Source organism: Hesperophylax consimilis, chromosome 1 (genome assembly GCF_061612785.1).
Source record: "Hesperophylax consimilis isolate HC1 chromosome 1, BYU_Hcon_1.0, whole genome shotgun sequence".
NCBI lineage: Eukaryota > Metazoa > Arthropoda > Insecta > Trichoptera > Limnephilidae > Hesperophylax > Hesperophylax consimilis.
The window spans coordinates 11,022,770-11,049,293 of NC_142836.1; the positions used below are offsets into that span (position 1 = coordinate 11,022,770).

Below are 26,524 nucleotides of genomic sequence, written 5' to 3' on the forward strand. Positions count from 1 at the left end.
AGTATTTAATAATTAATATCTTCAAAATAAAATCTTACAATTTGCGGTTTTATTCATTAAATTCTTCATAAGTTCTATTCACAATTCATATTAAGGATCTAAGAGATAGAGAAATTGTTAGGTATGGGCACGATGTAGTTTTACTATTCAAATCCAAAAATTGGAAAAAGGTGTAAAATATAGCGGAATTAGGAATCACGCCAGTGAAAACGTGGTTAGACAAAAAAATGCTTACGCTAAACATATCCAAAAAAAAATTCACAACGAACAGTATATATTCCAGAGGACAGTCAACAATAAGACAAACACCATATACATGAATTCATAGATACCAACATCTGCGATTGCACTACTATTGAAAAAAACTGATCAAATAAAATATCTGATACTCATAATAGACCATAACCTCAGATGGACACATCATATTGTTATGTCTCTGCTTTACTTGCAGATTTCTGTTTTGGGAACTCTTTGATAAAGTAAAAGGTTATTTTACTATAATTGTGTTTATTTGCGTAACAATTTAATAAGTCTGGATTTAGCTACACTGTTCATTACCCGAGGGTCGGTAATTCTCTGTTCCTAGAAGCTTGCTGTCTGTCAATAATATCCCACAGGCAATTGTTACACTCTAGCGACATCTGTCGGACTCTGGAGTAAGCTTTATGACTAGTGCCATCTATCGCTTGAATACATCACACATATCAAACACACTATTAATAAACTCCTCAAAACATTATAAGAAACATATTTTAATTAAAAAAAATAATTAATATAATATAATTGACATTGCCAATCCTTTATAGAATAGGGTAGAGTTGCTTGAGAGGAGAAAAAAACTCAGCGATCGCTCATATCTATCACATATCAGATATTTTAAGGTCTTAAAAAACATAGAATGACTTACATTGACCAAATGTTCAACGTATGACGTTCTAGGTATACGCCAAATATACATAAAAATACCACTTAAATACATTTTTGACCAAGAACCTAATTTCAACAAACACAAACTAACATTAATAGATGAGCGTACATACAAAACATAAAAAATCTATGGATAAGAACAAAGAACCATAAATTCCAGGCAATAAATGCATCCAACAATCTTGCACTCGACACAAAAAACGAGGAAAGCAAAAAAAAATGACGAAAAAATTTAAGAACAAAAAAGGCTATTAAAAAAAATATATTTCTTAAAATAATAAAAAAAATATTATTATTGTAGAAAGCAATCACTTTGTGGTTTGACATATTTAATAAAATAAAATACTTTTTTGTTTTAAAACCACGATATTTATTAATTTAAGAACCGACCGGTTTCGCTTTACTTAAGCATCATCAGGGTACAAATTAATACTAAACAAGAAGTACATAATGTGTGTATATATATAACAAAATATAGAGGGAGACAACATGATACAAATATAAGCAACACAAAGACGGTCATAAAATACATTAACATAAGTGCACAAGTAATGGAAAAACCGCTAGATAATTATGTAGACTAATGGGTTATATCAATAAATCGGGAGAAACAAAGCATCAACTGGCATGGTGGTAAGGAAGTAAGGAGAACTGGGATTTTTTTATGGGTTTATTGGAAACAGACCTAATATTGGACTACTTGATATGTCTAATTGATTATTAAGTATCTGACTTTTGGTTTTTACAGCTTTTTTAATTTCTAGTGCCTCTAAGTTGTTTAGTCTGTTACCATGCCCGTTTTTATGTAAGATGTTAGCACCGGTGCTATGACAGAATGTATGATCTTTATCGATCAAATGATTTGCGAATTCGGAAAACCCGTTATTATTGAGGCAACGAAGATGCTCCTTTATCCTAATATTAACATTACGTGATGTCTTACCGATATAGAAAGCCGAACAATTATTGCAATTTAATTTATAAATCCCCGAATGACTTAATTTATCGTCTTTATCTTTAGAATTAATTAGAAATTTACCTATATTGTTATTAGTATAAAAGGCCGGTTTGACTTCAGAAGGAAGGTTTTTTACACTTAAGGTAGAAAAGTGATTAATAAATAAAATTCGCCGCCATTGATAATTAATATTATTATCATTGATTTGAGGACAAGGACTAGCAAAGAGGAAGCGATTAATGGCTATTTGTTTTAGCTTTTTATTTAAGATTAAATCTATAAAATTCGATTCATATCCATTATTTACTGCTATGTTTTTAATTAGTTTTAGTTCACTATCAGCAACGTGATATATCATATATTAAATTCAATTTAATAATGTTATATATCAGCAACGTGACGGCCTAGCTATGGGGAGCCCTACCAGTCCTCTGATTGCTGATATATTCATGGATAACTTAGAAAATAAAATTTTATCTAGTACCTCACATCTTATTAAAAATGTCTTGTACTGGAAAAGATACGTTGATGATGTTTTGTGTATATGGACAGGGACTAAGCGTCAACTGAATTCCTTCCTCAAACTTATAAACTCTTTTCATAATAAGATTAAATTCACATTAGAAATAGGCATAAATTCAACCTTAAATTTTTTAGACCTTACCTTATCGATCGTTAATAACAGAATTAATTTTAACATTTTTCGTAAACCCTCCTATACTGACGTTGTCATACACAGCACCTCCAATCACCCTATTTCACATAAGCACTCCGCATTCCATTCAATGGTCCATCGTTTAGTCACAATTCCAATGTCCGATAGTAATTTTGATAGTGAACTAAAACTAATTAAAAACATAGCAGTAAATAATGGATATGAATCGAATTTTATAGATTTAATCTTAAATAAAAAGCTAAAACAAATAGCCATTAATCGCTTCCTCTTTGCTAGTCCTTGTCCTCAAATCAATGATAATAATATTAATTATCAATGGCGGCGAATTTTATTTATTAATCACTTTTCTACCTTAAGTGTAAAAAACCTTCCTTCTGAAGTCAAACCGGCCTTTTATACTAATAACAATATAGGTAAATTTCTAATTAATTCTAAAGATAAAGACGATAAATTAAGTCATTCGGGGATTTATAAATTAAATTGCAATAATTGTTCGGCTTTCTATATCGGTAAGACATCACGTAATGTTAATATTAGGATAAAGGAGCATCTTCGTTGCCTCAATAATAACGGGTTTTCCGAATTCGCAAATCATTTGATCGATAAAGATCATACATTCTGTCATAGCACCGGTGCTAACATCTTACATAAAAACGGGCATGGTAACAGACTAAACAACTTAGAGGCACTAGAAATTAAAAAAGCTGTAAAAACCAAAAGTCAGATACTTAATAATCAATTAGACATATCAAGTAGTCCAATATTAGGTCTGTTTCCAATAAACCCATAAAAAAATCCCAGTTCTCCTTACTTCCTTACCACCATGCCAGTTGATGCTTTGTTTCTCCCGATTTATTGATATAACCCATTAGTCTACATAATTATCTAGCGGTTTTTCCATTACTTGTGCACTTATGTTAATGTATTTTATGACCGTCTTTGTGTTGCTTATATTTGTATCATGTTGTCTCCCTCTATATTTTGTTATATATATACACACATTATGTACTTCTTGTTTAGTATTAATTTGTACCCTGATGATGCTTAAGTAAAGCAAAACCGGTCGGTTCTTAAATTAATAAATATCGTGGTTTTAAAACAAAAAAGTATTTTATTTTATTAAAAAAAATATTCCTACATAGTACACATACTAAACATAACTGAATCAATAATTACAATTTATTGTTTAGTTTTTATAAGTGCCTTAACATTTCATTCAATTTAACATAATTTCAATACAGTCTATTTTATTTGTATACATAATTTGTCACATAAAATTGTAAAAGTCAGGATCACATTACCAAACAAATTAAAAAGATCTTCCAAAAATAAAAATACTCATCCGAGACATAGAAAAGTCAATATATGTAGAAGATTAAAATATGATGGATATATTTATCCAAAGCACTATCTAGATTGCATTTAGTTCGGGTAGAATATTGAAATCATAAATAAAGATAGCTGTCAATAAAAATACGTGTTATGAATATAAAGATTTTGTTGGTAACTCTTAGTCGAAGTATGATACAGTTAAATATGACCGAAAGGGATATGGTCGAATAAGCTCAGTGGTGGAGCAAACCCCCGGCTAGGCTGAGATCCTAGGTTCAATTTCTAGATGCGACCCAATACTTTTCTGTTTTTTTATTTATTTTTATTTCGCTCCTTTCGTGAGAGAATCGTTAATATTGTCTTCAATGATTACATAAAATAAGACTTAAATTTGAGTTACATTAAATTTCAAATCAAAAGTAAACTGGTGTATATAAAAACAAACACCTACCCTACACTACTTAGACAAAAACCTCAAATCTACTTTACATCTCCAAATTAAATACATTTCTTGCCGCAAAAACCGTGAATCCCATGCTTCTAAAATGCCTCCTTCATGAAATTAAAGATTATTATGTAGATGATGTGACCAAGTAAACATGAAGATGAGAAAATTATAAAACAATAGAAAGAAACCTAAATCAATACACATGAAGATAAGGAAATCAACAGACGTAGTCATGAAGATGAGAAAATCATGATGTAACATAAACACAACACCCTACCCTCCGCCTCGGAATAAAAATCCCTAGTGACGTAGACTATAAATAATATATAACTTTATTTGTCATTTATAAAAATAAAAATAAAAGTAAAACAAAAACCTCTTTTTCCTAAACTATTATATTATGTAGCTTCCAGTTATAGGATGACATCTTATCCCGAAAATTATTTGTACATGTTTACCTAAATCAAGTCGCATACCAAACCATGTACTATAATTTAATATTTTGAAAGTGATACTTTCTTTGTTCTCCCATAGTGGGAAGAAAATTAATTAAGGTAAAAGATATTACGTAAACGATGATTTTCCTACTGTTCCGAATAGAACGGTAAACCCATGCTATGTGGTGAGAAGTCTTCCTTAAATGTCTCAGAAAATTAAGCCCGTTGAAGTGGATAGGTCCTTATTCAATTGCAGATATTATCCAGAAATTGAAATGTTAATTAAAAATTGGAGGCATTTCACCACATCTGAATAAAATAAATACTCGTAAAGTGATTTTAATCGTTATATTAACATGGCTGTAAAAACAAACGTATACTTGACGATTCAGTATACGCTATTCGACGAATATAGCTTATCGGCGGCGTACTCAGAGGTTGTGAAAAACCCTCTTAATCTTTTAAAATGAGAGCTTTCCAGTAGTTACATATTTTTTAATATTTTTGATGTGTGTTTTGGTGGAAACCCTTCACTCAAAATTGTTTTTCTTCCGTGGGCTTGTAAAAAAACTATTCAAAAAAGTGTCAAAAAATCATAAAATATTTTATTCTCTACCCATGGGCGTCTGATTTATATATGAAACACATTAGATAGATACTCACACGATTAAAAAATTACAATACTTCTCGATTGAAAATAATAACTTCACTCGATAGAAATAATAAGTAATTGTTTAAATAAAGTTAAATACAAAAATGAAAAGAATAACGTTCAGAATAAGCCCTAAATAAACTAAGTCTTCCATCACGACATAAGAAGATTTTCAAATTATTGTCAGGTTATTTGTAACACGGGAATATTAGCCATTCTTTGAAAACAAAACTATCAGTGTTGTATGCTAGGAAGAAAAAATTGCGTTAATTATTAAATTTAAAGCGCCAAATTAGAATTTTTTTTTTACTAAAAAACTTATGCAATATAAAAGTCGATGTGTTTTAAAACGTAGGTAAGGCGGGGTATTTTTACATACATTTTTAATTTTCTTCAAAACATTCAACAAGAATAATGAAGTATTGGTCAAAACGATGTTTGACCTGGAGCAATTAGGTGATTTAATATAATCAAAACCCCAAGTGAGTTTTGGCGATAATCACAGAAAGGACACACATTTGTAAGAAATTAATTTTCATGAATTATTTGACCATTTACTGAATTTTGAGCATAAACGATATCAATATTTAGATATTCCCATTAATCCCAATCACCTCAAAACATCGTCAAACCGAGATTACAAAAATAGCTTTGTAGCTGACATAAACAACAATAATAAATACCTACATAAAGTTATTTTTCAAAAATAAAAATCGTACCTTCACACGCGAATTGTTTTTTCCATGTTGCGACACAAACATATATTCATTTAAAGGGTTTACAGACTTGGCTTGGCCGTGAAACGAATCCCAAAGGAAAATGTTCATTTATGTATGTATACGGTCCCGTTCCATCTCTAGTTTGTGACCCACATTCGTATCTCGTTGGCCTACGAAGTTTTTCAATATTCATTGCAGACCTACCTTTCTTTTATAGCGGGCTTTAAGGCCGTTGTGCCACTGTATAGTAAAATCTAAACATCCTACATTGTAAAGAGTTTGAAAATTTAAGAATATTTTTTAAAAATATTTTCTTTTGCAGCGCTATGTTGATGTTAAACGCGTTGCGAACTTTGGTTTTTTTGTTATTAAAAAAATATTCATTTTAAGACGAACACTCCTGCTATTATTCTAACTTGTATGTTCCACGATAAAAGCCTTTATTAAAAGTACAGATAAAAACACTCCCGCAAAAAGTTTAATGTATTTTGTTAAATACGTAACTCTGACACTACTTTATCGAGAATTGTCGCATCGAAAGAGATATAAATACTTTCTACAAAATGATATCGATTTTCTGTTAACTGCTTCGTTTTAAACGAATCACTGGGTTTTTAAAATTATTTATTTTTTAACTTCCCTTAGCTTGAAATGCCTCGTCTCTCTTTGTTCGGATCTAAGCTAATACTTCTTGCTACCTGAAATAATTGGTAGACACTTCAAGCTATTTTGGGAGCCTCCTCTTCACTGATTTGAGTTGGTGTCCTGTATAACGATTTCATGGAATAATTATCATTTTGTATATTTCCTGAAAGTGTTCAGATTTACTACTATACTGCATGTCATCAACTTTGAAACAACCTGCTGATAACTCACCAATACAAAAAAATAAATATTTAAATGATATAAATAGATCTACTTTAAAAACTGATTATTATTGAGCAAATAAACTTCACATTTAAAAAAAATACTAACATTAATAATTAGTGACAAAAGAAAGGATACTACATGAAGTGAATAAAGCGAAAATTTATTTAGACATCTTTTTACATTTATCTAGCAGATTTAAAATGTTGTAAATGAATCAATAAAGTTATTATTCTAAAAAATCAATGCTTCTAACCAAAACTTTATTTAAATACTTAACATCTTCTTCTGATAAGCACAATAATGTATATCTTTTACTTCCGAAATATGAGTATCTCATGTCTTTGATATTTTTTTCTTCTTTAAATATATTATATTCTAATTTATTGTCCGGTATCTATAGTGTTAACACGGGAGTATTGAAATGTATATTGATGTTAGTTTATCCTAGGTATACCCATACATGTAGAAAAAATATTTATTGTTGTCAATTATTTAACCAAAAACTTACTGAACAAAGCAAAAATCTAACTAGGAATATATTGGTAATGTTTACTTTCGTAAAAATATTTATACAATTTATTTGCCTTGATAAATCCTCACACTTGTTTAAATACTATTGCCGCCTATTACAATATTATTCAATATGGGTGATTTGAACGTAGATTTTGACACCTCTGAAATCGCTTATGAACGCACACAAAGTTTTGAGAACTGGATTATCAAAAAACATGTTTCGGGAAATAATAATTTAACTGCAATCAACTTAAATATTCGATCCTTATCAAAATATTGGGATACGTTTCTTGTCGTTATCTCTAGCTCTCTGAGTAATATTGATATAATCACGCTTTGTGAAACGTCGATTAATGAAAATGACATACATCTATACAAAATATTGGGTTTTACTTCTCATTACTTTTGTCGAAAAAACAAATCGGGAGGCAGGATTATTTTATATGTGAAAGATCACCTAACGTTTGAACAAATTAACATAATGCCAACTAAATTTGAATGTGTCTACGGAACTATTTCTGTCAAAAAACATAAACTTCTACATATATTGGCAATATACAGACCACCTAATTCAAATAAAAAAATATTTCTCGAAGAGCTAGATGTAATATTGGGAAATATTGAAATTAAAGAATCCGTTATGGTACTTGGGGATACGAACATAAACTTATTAAATTATCAGGAACCAATTGTAATGCAATATGAAAACATTATGGCTAAATTTGGATTTTTAAAATGTATTAATGACGTGACCCGTGAAGCCATACTGACTAACTATGTAACGGCTACATGTCTAGACCATATCTATGTAAGAGAGAGAGAGACAAATGAAATCAGCTCATGTGTATGTGAAACTATAATAGCGGATCACTACCTTATTGCAACAACGATGCGTTTCTCTACCTATGAGGCAGGTACCACCAATAAATCGCACCATACGAAATATACTGTAATATCGGAAAAAAAGTCGACCTACTTATTGAAATCACTGATTGGAATGAAATACTAAACATAACGGAACCTAACTTAATTTATGAAGAAATTAAATCGAAATTCAAATATATTTACGAAAAAAGTACTGAAACAAAATCAAATACAAATAAACAGCGTTATAACCAAAAGGGCTGGATAAATTATAATCTCATTGAAAATATACAACTACGTGATACATTATGGAGGAAATGGAAAAACACGCCTAACAATAAAATATATGAAATCGAATTCAAGAAATACAGAAATAAACTAAATAAAAAAATATTAAACACAAAAAAAATATACTATAATAACAAATTTAAACATTGTTTCAAGGACATTAAAAAAACATGGAATGAAGTAAATCAAGTATTGGGTAGGAAAAATAAATCAGATTGTGATGAAGTCATATCTAAATATTTCTTAAATTCCCAAACTGCGGATGTGGTGGCAGAAAACTTTGCAAAATTCTCTGACGACGGTGTAAATCAGTTATTGCACGAATGCAATGTTCGAGCGTCTGAGTTGAAGCAAGAACATTTGCAACATTCAATGTACCTACCAAGAGCTAATACAGAACAAACTGAATGCATTTTCGGAAGAATAAAAAATTCAAAGACACCGGGCGTGGATCTAATTCGCATGTATGATCTAAAAAAACATGTTAAATTATTTAGTCCTATAATTACTCACCTAATTAACAGAATTATTGACACAAGTCACATTCCAGCTGAACTAAAATGCAGCATCATAAGGCCCATTTTTAAAAATGGAGATCACACCGTAATAAATAATTATAGGCCTATTTCCTTATTACCCGCATTAGAAAAAATATTAGAAAAATATATATCTATAAATTTGGATAAATATTTAAATAATTTGGGCATTATTGATGAATGTCAGTATGGCTTCCAAAAACAAAAAGGCTGTGATAAACTGCTCGAAAAATTTTCCAATTATATAAATTCAGAGCTTAACTCAAAAAAACATGTACTAGTATTATTTATTGATTTCTCAAAAGCTTTCGATACACTCAGCCATACACAATTAATCATATAATCAATCACAATTAATCATAATTAAACATTAATCATATATTAATCAATTAATCATAACCATACACAAGGTACTCGAAATCATAGGAATCCGTGGTAAACTCCTATCATTTTTCAAAAACTATTTAACAAATAGAAAAATGTATGTAAAGATTTTGAATGTAATGAGTAATTTTAGATTTATTAAATCAAGGGTGCCACAAGGGTCAATTTTAGGACCAAAATTATACATTATATATGTAATTGCCATGTCTAAACTTTTTAAAATAGCCCGTAGATTTATTTTTGCTGATGATACTGCACTAGTTGTCTCTAATGAAAACCCTGAAATAGCTATTCAAGAATTACAAATTGACTTTAACGAACTACTTAAATGGTCTCTTGATGTAGGATTAATTATTAATGTCAAAAAAACTAAATGCATGTATATAAGATCACCGAGCTTGAAAATGTGGAACTTACCTAAAATAACTGCACATAATTTTGATTGTATACATAAAAAAATTGATAATATCTGCTGTTGTGAAAAAATTGATTTTGCAAACGAATATACTTACCTTGGCATAATCGTAGACAATAACTTTAAATGGGACAAAAGTGTGATCAAAATTTGTAACCAGCTCCGATGTTTGGCGAGTAATTTTTATAAATTAAAATTTGTATTGCCTCGATGTACTCTCAAACTTATATATCATTCTATGGTCGAATCAATACTTAGATATGGAATTCGAACTTGGGGACACTCGAGTAATATTAATATTAAATTCATTCCAAATCTACAAACTGCTATAATTAAAAAAAATTGTTAAACCTAGCATTTACAAACAAAGAAAGAACTTAAAATTACTGTATGGCTCTGAGGGCCTACTCCCAATTAAAGGACTTCTCTGGTTTATTATAATTATGGATAATGCGGGAGAAAATGCGTACAAAAAGCCATTGGCGCATAGTCACAAAACAAGATTTACTGAAAAAAAAGGCCTAAAAATTCCACTAATATCAAATAAGTATGGTAGCAGAACACTTGACTATTTGATACCTGTGATTTATAACAAATTTAACGAAAACTTTAACTTGAAAAATAATGAGGAACCCTGCCCTAAACTGACAAAAAAGTGGTTAATAAATGAACAAAACGTTTATCTATCCTAAACATTATATTTGGTATTAATATTTAAACTTAAGCTAATGTGTATTATGTTATAACATTAAATGGTAGAACCTACAGACAAGCTGATTGTCACAGCTTTGTGGGACTACCCATATCTTATATTGTATTAAATGTAATTATATTAAATTTAAAAAAAAAAAAAAAAAAAAGTGCAATAAATAATGTAATTTTTTTACCAAAAGTAAAAGCATTTTATACTATATAATATTTTATTTTTATTTCTCGAAAAGACAATGTGATGACATTTTGAAACATTTAATGTAGTATTATATGTAGATTTTGTTGGCAATGGGTTAATATATTGTTTAAATCATGTTGTAAATTGACACAAACGTTTGGACTTTCTACTTGTTTGTATAGCTTAGCATCATCAAATAATTCTATTTCAGAGTTCTATTTCATATTGATCAAATCATTATTATATAAAATAAAAAAAATAATGGTCCGAGTTGGATCCCAGAGGAAATTTCATTGAAATCTGATTCGAAACCCTTTATTGCTACTGCATGTATCTATTGAGTGTATATGATGTAACACAACGAAAAAAAATACCACGTATACCTAATGACCAAAGTTTTCTTGGTAATAATTTTATCAAATGCTTTTGCAAAGTCTGAATATATAATATCTGCTTGAGTGCGGTTGTCCATGTAATCGACGATGAATTCAGTAATAAGAACGAGATAACGAGATTAGAGACTTTCGAGATTAATTTCTGCCTTTTATAAAACCATGTTGCTTAGTTGTTATGATATTTTTTAGCCATTTTCTGCTTTTTTATCATCTATGTGCATCGTCCTTGGAAGAGACGATTGTGTTTTTTATGTTATCGAAATGATTCCAGGAGAGTTTAGGATTTCCATTCTTGTTACTTTTAGCAGTATGTATATAATTAATGTAAAGTTATTGTGCAATTCGATAGATAGATTGTCTAGATGTTAGGAGTGAAAACGTTTGGTAGTCACGTGGATTTCGTATATTTTAAAATTTTTATGATATTAATTTTTTTCTGATGTTTTCCATTGAAGTTAATATCCTTAGCTGTTAGGCCTCACCTTGTCCAGATTGCTGCCTTGATATCATCTTTTTGTTTTCTGCACTTCAATTTCTTTTCAAGTCTTCCTTCAATCATCTTCTTCGAGTTTACTCGGGTTTCGTATTCGATTTCGTCAGGATTTATATTTTTAATTCTGAGTAGATGCTTTTGATAATCTCCGTCAGGTTTTCTTGTTTTTTTTTCTGGTACCCAATGATCTCTACGTTATTAATGAGTGCGTGTTGTTCGATAGCATCCAATTGTTTATGCAATTCGTTAAATTCACTTTAAATTACGGCATTCTGTTCAAGGGTTTTTTCAACGCTGTTGTTTTTTTTTGTATCAATTTTTTTTTCAAAGATAATATTTTGTTTTTTAATTTTTTGATTTCTTCTTAATTGCACCTTAAAATCTTGAAACATTTTGTCAAGGAGTAGGAGGAGTTGTGTGTTTGTATTATTTTGTGCAGTCTTTGCAGTTGCCCTTGTAGTCATATAGGCACGGAATATTAGCTAATATAACTAATATAACAACACACCACTATTAAAAAATTATTAAAATATACATATTTAGATTTTAGCTACAACTTTTGTTTTATATAGTGAAATTTCGAGAGAGCCATGGAAAACACGACAACTGTCGTGGAATATTATGGATTTTATGTATGTTTTATGACTTCGTTCATTTGAAATTGATTGGACGAATAAAAACTGCTTTGTATGAAGTAAAAAAAACTACAATCAACTAAAAAAATGACTGCTAATCAGAACTCGCCGCCGAAATAATGTATTTGACAGAAAATTCGAATTTCTCCCCCCTAAATTCCCGTTTAGCCATTTTTAATCAAATCTGTTTGACAGCTTAAAAATTTACAGATTACCACTTACACATTATTTAGAATAGAAGATTATTTATTTAGATAAAGATTACCATTTACATATTATTGGAGAACCAACAACTCTTCCGTAGGTCATCCAATTGGTTTACTACATTTGGTGAAAAAATACCGTGACATGAATATCGTCGAACATGGAGTTTGGGTTCATATCTTAGATTTTGTTATTTTAAATTTTTATTTTTGACTTTCGAAAATGTTATTTTTTGTTAAACATTTTTTTTGTTTTTCAAAAGTTGTTATATGCACATATGCTATTATAACGTACTTTAACTGCTACTTACCTAGTATAGATTAACATTTTAAATAAAATATGGGAACATTTCAGCAGGTTTTCCTAGAGAGGCTTTCACAAAAAATTACTACTTTAACATCCATAACAATTAAATGGAGTTACTGATTATTTTACACGCTACTACCATGTTTCATATTATGATCATTTTTGTATTATTGTACCTTTCTTAAAATTGTATTTATATGTAAACTGAATGAGCAAGTAGAGAAATAAATAAATATGCATATTATATAAATGTTCATGTGGCTTCCGAGGTTTTGGTATTACGTAGTAACTAACAAAACAATAATTGTCAGAAGCGACTACTTGGTAAAAAAGTGCCTTTATAAACTGGGATAATTTCTGAAGCACGTTCCTAAGAGTACCATTCAAAGCAATCTCAATGAATATGAATTTTTGATCTAAAATCAGTTTTGTATTTGACACAGCACTACTTTTTAAAATAAATGCGGTTATTTTGTTTAAAATGCAGTACTATAGGTACTTGAAAATAATTTAAAATTCAATCAATTCTATAATGATTAATTGATTTTAAAAGCATTGCCAGGAAATGTAAAGTTTTGATAAAAAGTTTGTTGAATTGACATAGAAATAAACAAACAGTTCATAAATGGCTCCCAGAGAAAACGCATGTTCACCGTTCACCCACGCCTCATTTCATGATACGTGAATTGCGAGCTGCAGAATTTCAATACCTCGCCACAGAACAGAGTACGAAAACAGGAATTGAAATTATAAAATTTACAATAAATACGCTCAAAATTAAATTCTCAATATTTAGCTTTTTTTAAACATAACATGTGAATCATAAAGAATGTAAATTTTTTTTTTGCTGTTACTGTTGGTTAAAAATGTGCTAAAACACCTATTCTTCGGTAAGTTTTCTGTGGGTAACACAAACTCAAAATAAAGTGCCACTGTTTGAATATTATAAAACTTCAAGAATTACAAGTACATTATCCAGCTAACTAACTAACTAACTAACTAACCATCACGCCGTTTCCCCGCAGGGGTAGGCAGAGAGGACGGACCGCCAAACAACTCTGTCTTGGCACACACTCCTTGCCTCATTCACATTCATACATCGTCTCATACATACTCTTCTATTGTTCTGACTCTTGACATGGCCCGACTCAAGTATCTGATTCACTTGGTCGTGCCATGTTTTCCTCGGGCGCCCCCGACTTCTGCTACCATTCACATTTGCATCGTATATTCTCCTTACACTCCTTTCTTCGCTCATTCGCTCTACATGCCCAAACCATCTAAGCGTCCCTTTCTTGATCTTACTCATTACGCTTACATCAGCCTTGCACTCTTTGCGGATATCCACATTCCTCACACGATCATACATGGTTTTACCACACATACGCCTCAGGGATCTCATTTCAACAGCATTCAATCTACTTTCATCCTTTCTTTGCCAGTTCCATGCCTCACTTCCATACATCAGGGTAGGTACCAGCACTCCATTGTGGACTGCTAACTTCGCTTCTTTGGACAATTTTTTGTTAGCGCCAACTGCGTTCAGTCCTCCATTAATGGAGTTACCTGCATTTACTCTTCTTTCAATATCTCTGTCAGCCTTCCCATCACTCGTAAACATGCTTCCTAAATACACAAATTCATCCACCTGCTCCAAGTATTCCTCATTCACAGCTATATTACACACTGTTTTCGTACTTTCTCTTTCAAACACCATTACTTTAGACTTACTTACATTCATCATTAACTCATTCTTCACGCATACTTCGTTCATCCTAGACACGAGAGACTGCAGTTCATCCATACTATTAGCAATCAGCACCGCATCATCAGCATACAACAGGCAACATACTTTCAGATTACTCAAATTCGCGCCCAATCCCACATCTTTCAATTCTTGCATACAATTATCCATGTATAGATTGAATAACCACGGTGACATTACGCAGCCTTGTTTAACACCTTTTGTGATATCAAACCACTCCGTAAAACCACCGTTCACCCTAACACATGCAACGCTTCCCTCATATAGAGACGCAATTGCCTGAGTCAGATTCGCATTCACTCCATACTTGGACAACACCTTCCATAGCTTTTTCCTGTCGACTCGGTCGTATGCTTTTTGTAGATCTACAAAGGCACAGAAAAGTTTCTGGTTTTTTGCCAGAAACTTCTCGGTGAGCATACGCAATGAGAAGATCTGGTCCATGCACCCCCTTTCACTCATAAAAGCACCTTGCACATCCCATATTTTATCCTTTGTTTCCTTTCTTACCCTTTCAATCAAAATTCTACCATACAGCTTGCCAACTGAACTTAGCAGGCTAATAGCCCTATGATTCCCACATTCCATACGTGACCCTTTACCTTTGTATAATGGCATGATCACTGCTCTTCTCCAATCTAAAGGCGTGTAACCTTCCTTTAAACATTGGTTAAAAAGATTGCACAACCATGTGAGAATTATACGGCTACCTCCTTTAAAATATTCAGCAGCAATATTGTCGAAACCGACAGCCTTACCATTCTTCATATACTTAATTGATCTTTCTATCTCATCCATGCTAATTTCGGTAACATTCAGTCCATCATCGTTCATATCTGATTCGCCGCTAGAATCACTGTCACTCACTTCGCTTTCAAAGACTTCCTCGAAATACTTCATCCATCTCTCTTTTATTTTTTCCTCATTCGTCAACATTTTGCCATCTTTCGATTTTATTACTTTCATGCTTCCGGTTTCAGGGCCACACCGGGACCTTTTGACTTCCTTCCAAAACAACTTAATGTTTTCTTGGAAATGGTTTGTCATTTTCATTCCTTCTTCCTCTTCCAGGCGTTTCTTTCGTTCTTTCACTCCAACTCTTACTTTTTTCTTACATTCCTTATATACTTCTTTCGCTCGATCCTTCTCTTCGCTGGAAGCACTGCCAGCCGCAATCAGACATAACCATGCTTTCTTCTTCTCTGAGACCAGTGCTTTAATATCATCATCCCACCATGCATCACCTTTCTTTCTACCTTGCGTACTTATTCCACACACCTCTCTAGCAGATTCACAAAGACTCACTTTTATGTGGTTCCATGTTTCGTCTATGCTTAGACCATCCATTTTTTTCTCATTCAATCTCATCTCTGCACAATTCACATACTTACTCCTCTCATTATCGTTTTGTAGTTTTTCTATTTTGATTCTTGTTGGAGTTAGTACCGTTTTCACTTTAGAGCGCCAACCGCGAAAGAGGTTTACTCTCGACACCACCAGAAAGTGGTCAGTTTCAACCTCTGCCCCTCTGAAAACTCTCGTGTCCTCGGTAACGGCTCTCAACCTAGAGTCAATTACTACAAAATCGATAATTGACCTCTCATTTCCTCTTTCCCACGTATATTGGTGGATACCTTTATGATCGAAAAAAGTATTGGACACAAAAAGGTTCCACTCTAAACATACTTCAAGTATTCTGTTCCCGTTGTCATTCGTTCTTTTATCCCCAAACATACCTAAGGCCGATTCAAATCCGTCACGTCTAATTCCTACCCACCCATTCAAATCGCCTGCCATTATAATCCTTTCATTAATATTTTTCAGTCTCATCACATCATTCACACCAGTCCAAAAATCATCTTTCTCTTCGTCACTCTCAGAATTGACAGGGGCATAACAAACAACAAGAAACACCCTTGTCAAACCGATTTTGAACCTAATCCACATTATTCTCGGACTTACACATTCATACTGCAACATACATTCAATCATTCTGGGAGACAGTAGTGCTGCAACACCCTGACACGCCCTCTCTGTATCTGGTCTCCCAGACCAAATGACGAGCCTATCGTTATGCTGCATTGTACCGCTCCCTTTTTTCATACTCTCTGTTACACAAAGTATGTCTAAACATTTGCTAACCATCGTGTCACACAATTCATTCATCTTTCTTTCCATACCTCCTCTAATATTCCACGTACCAATTCGACATTGTTCGAGTTCCTTCCTCCTCTTTGCGCCACCGAAGGGTTGGCGATGTGATGGATAGCGAGCCTCATCGACACCTGTGTCGGCCATTCCCTTCTACAAACTGCTTATCTAGTCTAACATAATGATACTTAGGTATAAATCACTAACATACAAATTAGTATAATATTTAACTTAATCCTAACGCCATCAAAACTATTCCAGATGTCCAAATGAAAAAAACTTAATTCTAAAACAAAAAGTATTATAATCACTATAACAATACACTAATCACTGCATAATTGTTTGTACTAGTTCATATTGGCAGAAGACAAAAGACGCGGCTTCATTTCGATTTCGTCCTTCCTAGGGCGTAGGGGCACGGGGCGGTGCAGCGGGGGTGTAGAAATTGCCAGATGATTGTTTTTTATGGGTCATCTTGTAGGGGCGATGGTCGTGAGCGAATCAGTGACCGACCCACGGACAGGTCGTATAGCCGACAGACGTCTATTAGCTTAAAAACTAATATACCCATTTGCTAATTATCAAACTATTAACAGATATAGAATAACACACACAACCTTTAAAATAGTATAATATGTGGATGTATTGATCCACTCGATCAATCGGTACATATACCAGATTGAATTTTTAAAGTAAGTACTTCCCTATAAAAATAAAAATACGTACATTTCCGCCGGATTATAAAAATTATCATTTTAAAATGACATGAAACACGAAACCCATAAAATTTTTAAAAAAGTAGGCAGAACGCCTAAAACGATTAGCGAAATTCAGTGTAATCGACTTGACAACCAATAAAATAAAATAGAAATGCCTTCCACATAGATTAGAATGGAAAAAACATACCATTTATAATATACCATATTATAAGTCCATAGAAATTACATGTAAAAACAAATTGACATACAACACATCGAATGTCATCATCCATATTGAATTTAGAAATGACGTGAAACACAGTTCAGCAAATAAAATCTAAGCGGAGAATCTTCAGACTTTTATATACATAAAGTAGTGTCATATAACAGATTTTAGGCGCAAAGATCCTACAGTTGCCAACTTGAGTAGCGGGAATTATCAGGCTAGTTGCTGGGTCAAACGTAACGCGCAAAAGATCCGCTACAGTTCCCCCCACCCCCGGCGACCGAGCTCCTCGTTCCTCCTTCTTACGCGCCGACCTCTGACCTAGCTGGACGTGTGTTCGTTTCGGCGCCCGCGTTCCAATTCGCACCGCTCGGTCGAGAAGCCAAATGTACGACAATGTCGCGCTTTGAACATCGACAGGCTGGCACCGTTTGTTTGAAACACGGCGCACCGTCCTGCAATCAACAGGATACCCCGACAACACCATGCTGTGAGTCTCTTACATTTCCTATTACCCTTGAATGTGTCCGCTAATAACCTAAATTCGTCCACGCTGCCTGTCGGTCTAGAGAGAGCTGTTAATTATTTCCCAGAGAGAGATTAGGGAACCCTTTGATGATAATTCTAGTTAGGATGTAACAACCTGTATTCTATTGTCATTCACCCATGTAATGTCCATTTTGCCGCTCAAATACAATGCTGATTTATAAAAACCTAACCTCTTTCATTTGGGGATAGCGGTTGTATGGGAGTGTTTTGTGTAGACGGTGGGATATGGATTCTTGAGCCTCGCGCTGACCCCGAACCCTGACTATGAGAGAGACGTCTCATGCCCCCGCTTCTGAGCTGGCCGAGGGAAAGTCAGGGCCCCCCCAGGTCCGACGCGCGACACTGGCGACCAACTTAGGGCAGAATTTTTTTTAAACATATCCTTCCCGACTGCACAAAATTGCCTTTACGATTGCCCCCAATTTGAAAACATGTACTATGCAATTTTGTTGCCAAGCGCATTTTCGCCGCGAGAACTTTTGTTTGTTGTCAAGCGCATTTTGCCGCGAAAAAATAACGGTAGGAATCCTCTCGAACGAATAAAAGAGACGCACGAAATTCCCGCCAAAACGCTGTGATAACGAAAGTTTGAACATAATGTTTCTTCAATAACATAGATTCTGTGTTCTTTGTTTAAACAAAACAAACCCACTGTTTTAATTTCGGCATAAATTGCACCGTAATAATAACAGTCAGGATTTAGAACTGTGAAGCCAATTTTTACACCGGAAGTGATTTTTTTTAAAAAAAAGCACAATACACCCAACGGCCCATCGAAGCTGATTTCTAAAAAGTATATCAGCTACAACCTGTAAAACACAAATAATTCTTTATCCCGATTAATTATATAGGTACGGTGTTTGTCCATTTTCTTGTTTTTTTCAGCATTTGACTGTTATAAAAGTGATTTTAAGTGAATTGTTTCAAATTAACTTCAGAAGTGCAGTGTTTTTTTTTTGCAAAGAAGTGCTTTCTCGACGCAATAATAAGAACGTGTGTTCAATCTCACGATTTAGTGCCAGTAAATGAAGCAAATATAAAATCTTTCCATCAAAAGTGTTTTTTCGCTTCTAAAGTGCTGTTTTTGTGCCTTTTTTCGTGCCTTTCCTCGAGTGCAGTGAATATAAGTGCGAATAGTGCCCACAAAATTAAATAATGCAAATCCTAAAGTGTCCCCCTGGCCAAATTTTCTTCAAAAAGACTTAGAAAAATTTCGGAGTTTTTTTTTCCTTTTTTAAACCATTTTTTAACAATGAATTCCAATCAAATGGCTACATCTTTGGACATGGGTGTCATTCCCAATGTACACAACTTATCCAAAGTGCACCTACAAGCCGTCTTAAAAGACAGAGGAATATCACCACTAAACAAATCAAAGTCAGCATTGAAAGCATACGCTTTGTTATTCAACAAGAAGTTCATCAGGAAAATAAACCTATCCGTTGCAAGTGAAGACAAGGCACCCAATACCCCAGTTTTGGAAATCCCCGTTTCTAACAAAGAAACCAGGACACATGTTACAGTAAAACAAGACAATGCACCCATCACGGCACAAGAAAAAACATACGATCTCACTCCTTGGAAGATCAAATATAACGGTGTTTCTGATGTACTGGATTTCATTGACCGAATCGAAGAAACGGCCTCAATTAAAAATGTTCCATTTGACGTGCTGCAGAAAAACTTTATAGAACTAATATCTCCAGAATTAATCCCGTGGCACCGAATACAAAAATCAAAATGCAAGGACTGGAATAAACTCAGATCAGCCCTGATCACTAGCTTCGGCAAATCAGAGGCCCAACACAGAATTAAATTATCGTTACTATCCATTAAACAATTAGTAAACGAAACTGTGGCAACATTCATAGAGAGGGCCGAGTCCATCAACATCAAACTTTCCCACCCTGTCTCGGAAGCCGAATTACTACCAGTTATAACTGATGGCCTCCTACAAAGATATGAAAACATTATCACCTCACAGAAAATTGTGTCGTTGGCCCATTTAAACGAAGTTTGCCTCATTTTGGAATTCCACCAAGACAGGAAAAACAACAAAACCACCACGGACAATATCACTGTACCAAGCCGTCCTTCTGGATTAAAACCAGAATTTGACAACAAAAAAGTTTGCTCCTTTTGCAAAAAAGTAGGTCACCTAGCTACCACTTGTTTCAAGCAGGCCAAATTTCTGGAAGCTAAAGAACCCAGAACCTTAAAGAGACATCGCTCCAGGGATCGTTCTCCTCCACGCGACGAACTGCGTGAAATTTTCAAAAAATCAAGAAATAACATGGAAAGGTTGCAAGACCCTCACTTTGTTAAACCTCAAGTGGATTTCTCTAAACCCCCACCGAATTTTCATGCAAGAAAACCAAAAAACTAAATAATAACCTCTCAGGTATTCATTCTGTACCAAGGTCTAAGGAATGGACTGATTGGTTATCACACATTAAATATTTTAACCAGACCTTAAATGTTTCTTCGGTTTGTTGCAAACAAGCTAAAGATGGAAGACCTTATGCCCTTTTCTCCGTTAACAATGTCCCCTTCTCTGGACTACTAGATAGTGGTGCATCTGTTAGTTGCCTTGGCAACAATGCCCACCTGCCTTTTGTTAACAACGGTTTTAAAGTTTTTTCCAAACCTACACTCGTGACAACTGCGGACAATGCTCCCCAGACAGTCATCGGTACTCTGCAATTACCAATTAAATGTAACAATAACACAGTTACAATTAACTTTGTCTACTGAAGCCGAAGAAGCTTTTACGACTTTAAAAAATGCTCTTCAAACAGCCCCTGTCCTGAATTGCCCTAATTTTGAACTACCTTTTACCCTCCACACGGATGCTTCTAACGTAGGGATCGGTGGAGTCCTAACTCAGGAATTCCCCGATGGCGAACACCCGGTAGCCTATTTTTCCCGCACCTTGAATAAACACGAGAAAAATTACGGAATCACCGAAAAAGAGTTACTGGCAGTATTGGATTCTGTTCACCATTTTCGCGGTTACATAGACGGTAGCAAATTTACTGTAGTCACAGACCATAGTAGTTTGAAATGGTTGATCTCTCTAAGTAATCCCTCCGGCAGACTCGCTCGCTGGTCTTCTCGCTTGTCCCAATACACTTTCGATGTCATCCACCGTAAAGGTGCGGACAATATTGTCCCAGATGCCCTGTCAAGAATTGAACTTGCCACATTAAACATCGATACAATTGCCTCTACCCCATCCACAAAAGATGAATGGTATCTCAAAATCTATGAAGGATGCAAAAACAATCAACAAAAGTTTCCCAATTTTATTATAAAAGAAGGACAACTATATCGCAATTGTAAGGCCCCACTGTCCATCCTTGAAGATTACTCTTGGAAACTCGTTGTGCCCCTCGAAAAGAGAAAACAAGTAATCATCAACAATCATAGTGCCCCCGACTCTATACACCCAGGAACCTTCAAGACGTATAAAAAGATTTCCTTGAAGTATTACTGGCCTGGTCTTTTCAAGCAAGTTCGCAACTACATCTCCAAATGTGAAACATGTAAAGCTTACAAACATAGTACGGCACCCCCTGCCGGCCTAATGGGAAAACCCAAACGTGCTGATAGACCCCTCCAATCGTTATCTATGGACCTCGTCGGACCTTTTCCCAGGAGTTATTCTGGACACATGCATATACTCAGCATTGTGGATATCTTTACCAAATTTTGTTGGATCTTCCCCTTAAAAAGAGCCAACGCCGCCGCCATTGTCAAACTTGTGGAAAAACACATTTTCATACCCTACGGAACACCCAAAACCGTAATAGTTGACAACGGAAAACAGTTTATAGCACAAGAATTTAAAGATTTCCTTGCTAAATACGGGATTAAAGATATTTATTATAATACCTTGTACACTCCCCAAAATAACACTGTCGAAAGGTATAACCAGACTATTAACACAGCTCTGGCCATTTTGGTTGACAAAGACCAACGTAATTGGTGTAAGAATTTAGATAAAATTCAAGCTGCCATGAATAACACTGTTAACCTATCCACTGGTTACACCCCCTTCTTTTTAAAACACGGTATGGAACAGGTGGTACATGGTTCATTGCACTGGAACACGAATTTCCCCACGTCAACCACCTCCACAAGCAATCCTGCCGTTGATTACGCTCATCGTTTGAAAGAACTTACTGCCATTTATAGTGAAGTTACTGATGCCCTATTGCTGGCCCACCAAAAAAGTGCGGACAGATATAACCTACGTAGGAAACACATCACTTTTAATGTAGGCGATGTTGTCTGGAGAAGGAATAACACCCTCTCTCAAGGAGCCCTGTACTTCTCTGCCAAGCTGGCACCCCGTTTTGTCAAGGCCAAGGTTGTAAGAAAAATATCGGACTTAGTTTACTACCTGTCCGACTCCTCTGGCAAACATACTGGTAATTACCATATTAAGGACATTGTAAAGTCTGGAAGTGAGGAGACAGTTGAAACTGCCCCACCACCCCAGCAACTTTAAACTAACCCATTGTGTATTATCACAAACTATTGTAAGCTTATGAAGTCTTACCATAATTAGGCGTGTAAAGTGTCAACTACATGTCAACCTATTCGTCAAAAACGAGTTTAACCTACCTTTGTAAATAAATGTATATTAACATATTATGACCATGAAATATTATTCCTGTAATAACGTTCTTTCCCTCACGACAATCGTTTTCTCCCTTTTTACGTTTTATTTTCTCACCTGTTCTGAAACTGATAATTTTAGAATAGAGACACGTGTTCGAGTTACAATCGCCGGGAAGTCGCGAACCCGCTTTTGCTTCTCAACTTCTACACTATGCAATGTTTATGTCATGTCACCCCATTTTCGTTTCATTTTGTTCCCTTCGTCGTGTTAGAAAGAACCACCCCACTTTTGTTTTTGTTCCTTGTAAAATAACGATTGGTAATCACTCATAAGAGTGCCATCCAAAAGAGTTCGGATTTTGTAAATTCCAAAGTGTTAAATACCGACCCCTTTTTTTAAAAAAAAAAGAAAACCTGTCAAGTACAGCCATTAATTCTTTCTTGTCCAATTCAACGTTATCTTGAGTATGTAAAACCCTATAGTGGTCTCAAAGGCAAGAACCAAGTAGCAATTAATCACATAATTGTCTTCTTTGTATGTACATAATTTTTTTTTCATTTTTTTCAATTTTTTCCTTTCAAAAATTGATGGCGTCCTACCCAAGCTCACATTTACCAAAAATCGGATTTTGACACATCCATTTTGGGAAATTGTATTTATAAAAGAAAACCAAATGTCGGTCCTATAAAACCACATACCATAACTGGACTCGCTTCAACTAAAAGTATGTAAAACCCATTAAGGTCTTTTATTGTATGACGAGATCTCGATTTCTTTTCTCTACTGTTACGTCACGTATGTCTCGTACCTCACGTTTCAACCCTACGGGACAGGTTAGTAAAACCTTACGGTTATCCTGATCTTCGAACGCAAATAATTATATCACAACGTAAATCAACAGGACTTTGTTCGATCATCGTTGCATAATATAAACACCCAACCTTTGTCTCACCATTTAACCAAGTGTTTGCAACCCAATTGCACGCTACAATGAACAGTATGTAAAGCCATTATGGGCCTGTTCTCACCCATCGCACGATGTAAGTAGAAATACCTCCTACCATCATCTTGCACCTTGTAACAAATGAAGTAACATTGAAATTGTTTATCTTCTCTATTGTTCCATCGTACGCCTCTCCAGGCTACGGAGTTAGTCAATCTAACAAATCTTTGCAAACAGTATCAAATGATACTGCTAGCTTTTGTTGAATTATATTTAAATGTAAAATTTGTCACGCGATAGGAGAGATCCTTAAAAAATCCACCACTACACGAGAAGTTCGTTACAATTACTTAATACTTATAACCATGTGTTATAATTTGGTCGTGTGACATTAATTTGCCATGAGTACCGCCTTTGTGTATAATTTGGTCGTGTGACATTAACTTGCCATGAGTACCGCCTTTGTGTATAATTTGGTCGTGTGACATTAACTTGCCATGAGTACCGCCTTTGTGTATAATTTGGTCGTGTGACATTAATTTGCCATGAGTACCGCCCTTGTGTATAATCTGGTCGTGTGTCATTAACATGTCATGAGAACCGCTTTTGTGTATAATTGTGTACAACCCTGTACACGAGACGTGGAGACGTAATAATAATACTTACCGTGATTCGTGTGAACGACATAATATCGACATCGTCATCTCCTTTAAGGAACTGTTTTTACACTCTTTGACTTCTGTCTATAATTGAGTTGTACCTTGCATATACTGCATACTCGTACACTATACGTGAAGACGTTACAATACTCACCATGAATCGTGCGAACGAAATAATATCAAACCTTTATATGTGAACTACGTAAGTATTTCACAGAAACCTCTTTGTTCAACGCCAATGCCCGTGGACTTCCTGTTTTTGCTGCTTTCCAAAAAGAAAAGAAGCCCAGGAATATCTACTATCCCAAAAGGACTAGTTTTCAGCTTCACTGTCAATTATGGGGCATAGTGCCGCAGGAGTTAATCGATGGGCACAAAACCACTAAACTCGTCGTCTGGGAAACGAATAAAAAGAATCCCAGGTTTGTGAAATTGGAACTAGGGTCTGTCTTTTCTCACAATCATGTAGAAGTTTAAAACGACCCCTAATCTTTTGCCAAATACACGCAAAAGATTAGCCTCTTTAGTACAATGTGTATTCAAATGCTGTTTAAAATTAATCCACTTTATTAAAATGTAAAGAGTCAGGAAATCTGCTGGTTGAATATGTTTCACTCTCACATAGAGGTTGAATTGGAAATTAGTCCAGTCTCTAGCAAATTTCGTAACTCAATTCCCGTCCTTTTTCCTCCCACTCCCTACCCCCATGCCCTCAGGCATATGTATGAAGTGGAAAATCTGTTGTCGACCATATTTCGCCCTCACTTCGAGTTCGAATCGGTAATTGTTCCGGTCACCAACAGGCTTCCTACCTCACCTTTCACGTATGTTGTTTTTTTTTTCTCTCCTCAACGAAACACATTCATGAATTTTGAATATGTATGATACGCACTTGGCGTATCGTCTGTCTTTTCTGACAACCTTTATTCATGAATTAGTTTCCCTGCTGTTGCCGTGACTCGCTCACGAATTTTTTTTTGTCTTGTTCTTTGAAATCCTACGAAAATGTTACCACCTGTATGTTAACATAGGCCAAAGAAGGCCGGTTGTTTTTTCAACCAAGACAGTTTGTCATTCGGCAAACGCCAAGTCATCCTAATAAAGGATAATGTTTATGTAATCAAAACTAGTTAGGAACCTCTCTCTACCTCTCTCTCACACTCTTCGTCACTCTCCGGACCGGCAGTTAAACCTCGTTTGTTTATTTTTTCTGGACACATTTTGTTTCTCTCCAAACTTTTCTTCATTGGTCCCTAGGCAGGTAAACTTCAAGAAATTTGCTTTAATAATAATTCCCCCCGGATTTAAAAAGAAGCCCAGGCGGATGCCATCTCCAGCAGCCAAGCTGAGCCTCACCTCCTAGCAGCCTGCGCTGTGGTTACAAAGGCCCCTCGACTACTACTCGCTACACACTTGTTCCATCTTGTTCCATCTTGTTCCTGAAAGCACAGACAATACCACTCATATGTATGACGTTTGTCACACCACTGCAAGCCGAGTTGTCCCACTATACTTTATGACACTCTGAACTACCTTTCGGACACGCTAGTCCCGGAGTTCAAATTTCTTGCCCTCAATGCCAATGCCAGTTATACCGTCTCTTGCTCTGTCATGCAGTGACACATACCAGGTCATGGGTGAAACATAATTACCCTTTGCCCCCCCAGTAAACACAAACTGCGCATCTCTAAAAAGTTATCCTGAGCTACATTATGCTCCGATAACCAACACATACGATCCGTGCCCACCATAATAGCACATAGGACTCGTACTGGCATAACTACGGAACCTGGACTACTCTCTCCAATGACCACTGTAACCATAGCCGCAGCCCCGCAAACCACAGCCCCACTTCGCAAACATCAACGCCCACAACGAAGCAAAGTGTTTTTTTCCAAGGCCTAAGTGTACTCCTGAGTGTTATCTCAATGGGTCAGATTACAGTGATAATGTAATCTTTTAGAG

At 34.7% G+C, this 26,524-nt stretch overlaps 1 protein-coding gene across 1 annotated transcript in view; it reads right to left on the bottom strand.

The window, feature by feature from the left end:
* The window catches only part of Shaw (potassium voltage-gated channel shaker cognate w), a 502,823-nt gene that overhangs the window by 431,138 nt on the left and 45,161 nt on the right, over window positions 1-26,524 (bottom strand). The gene's annotated exons all lie outside the window — the stretch shown is intronic.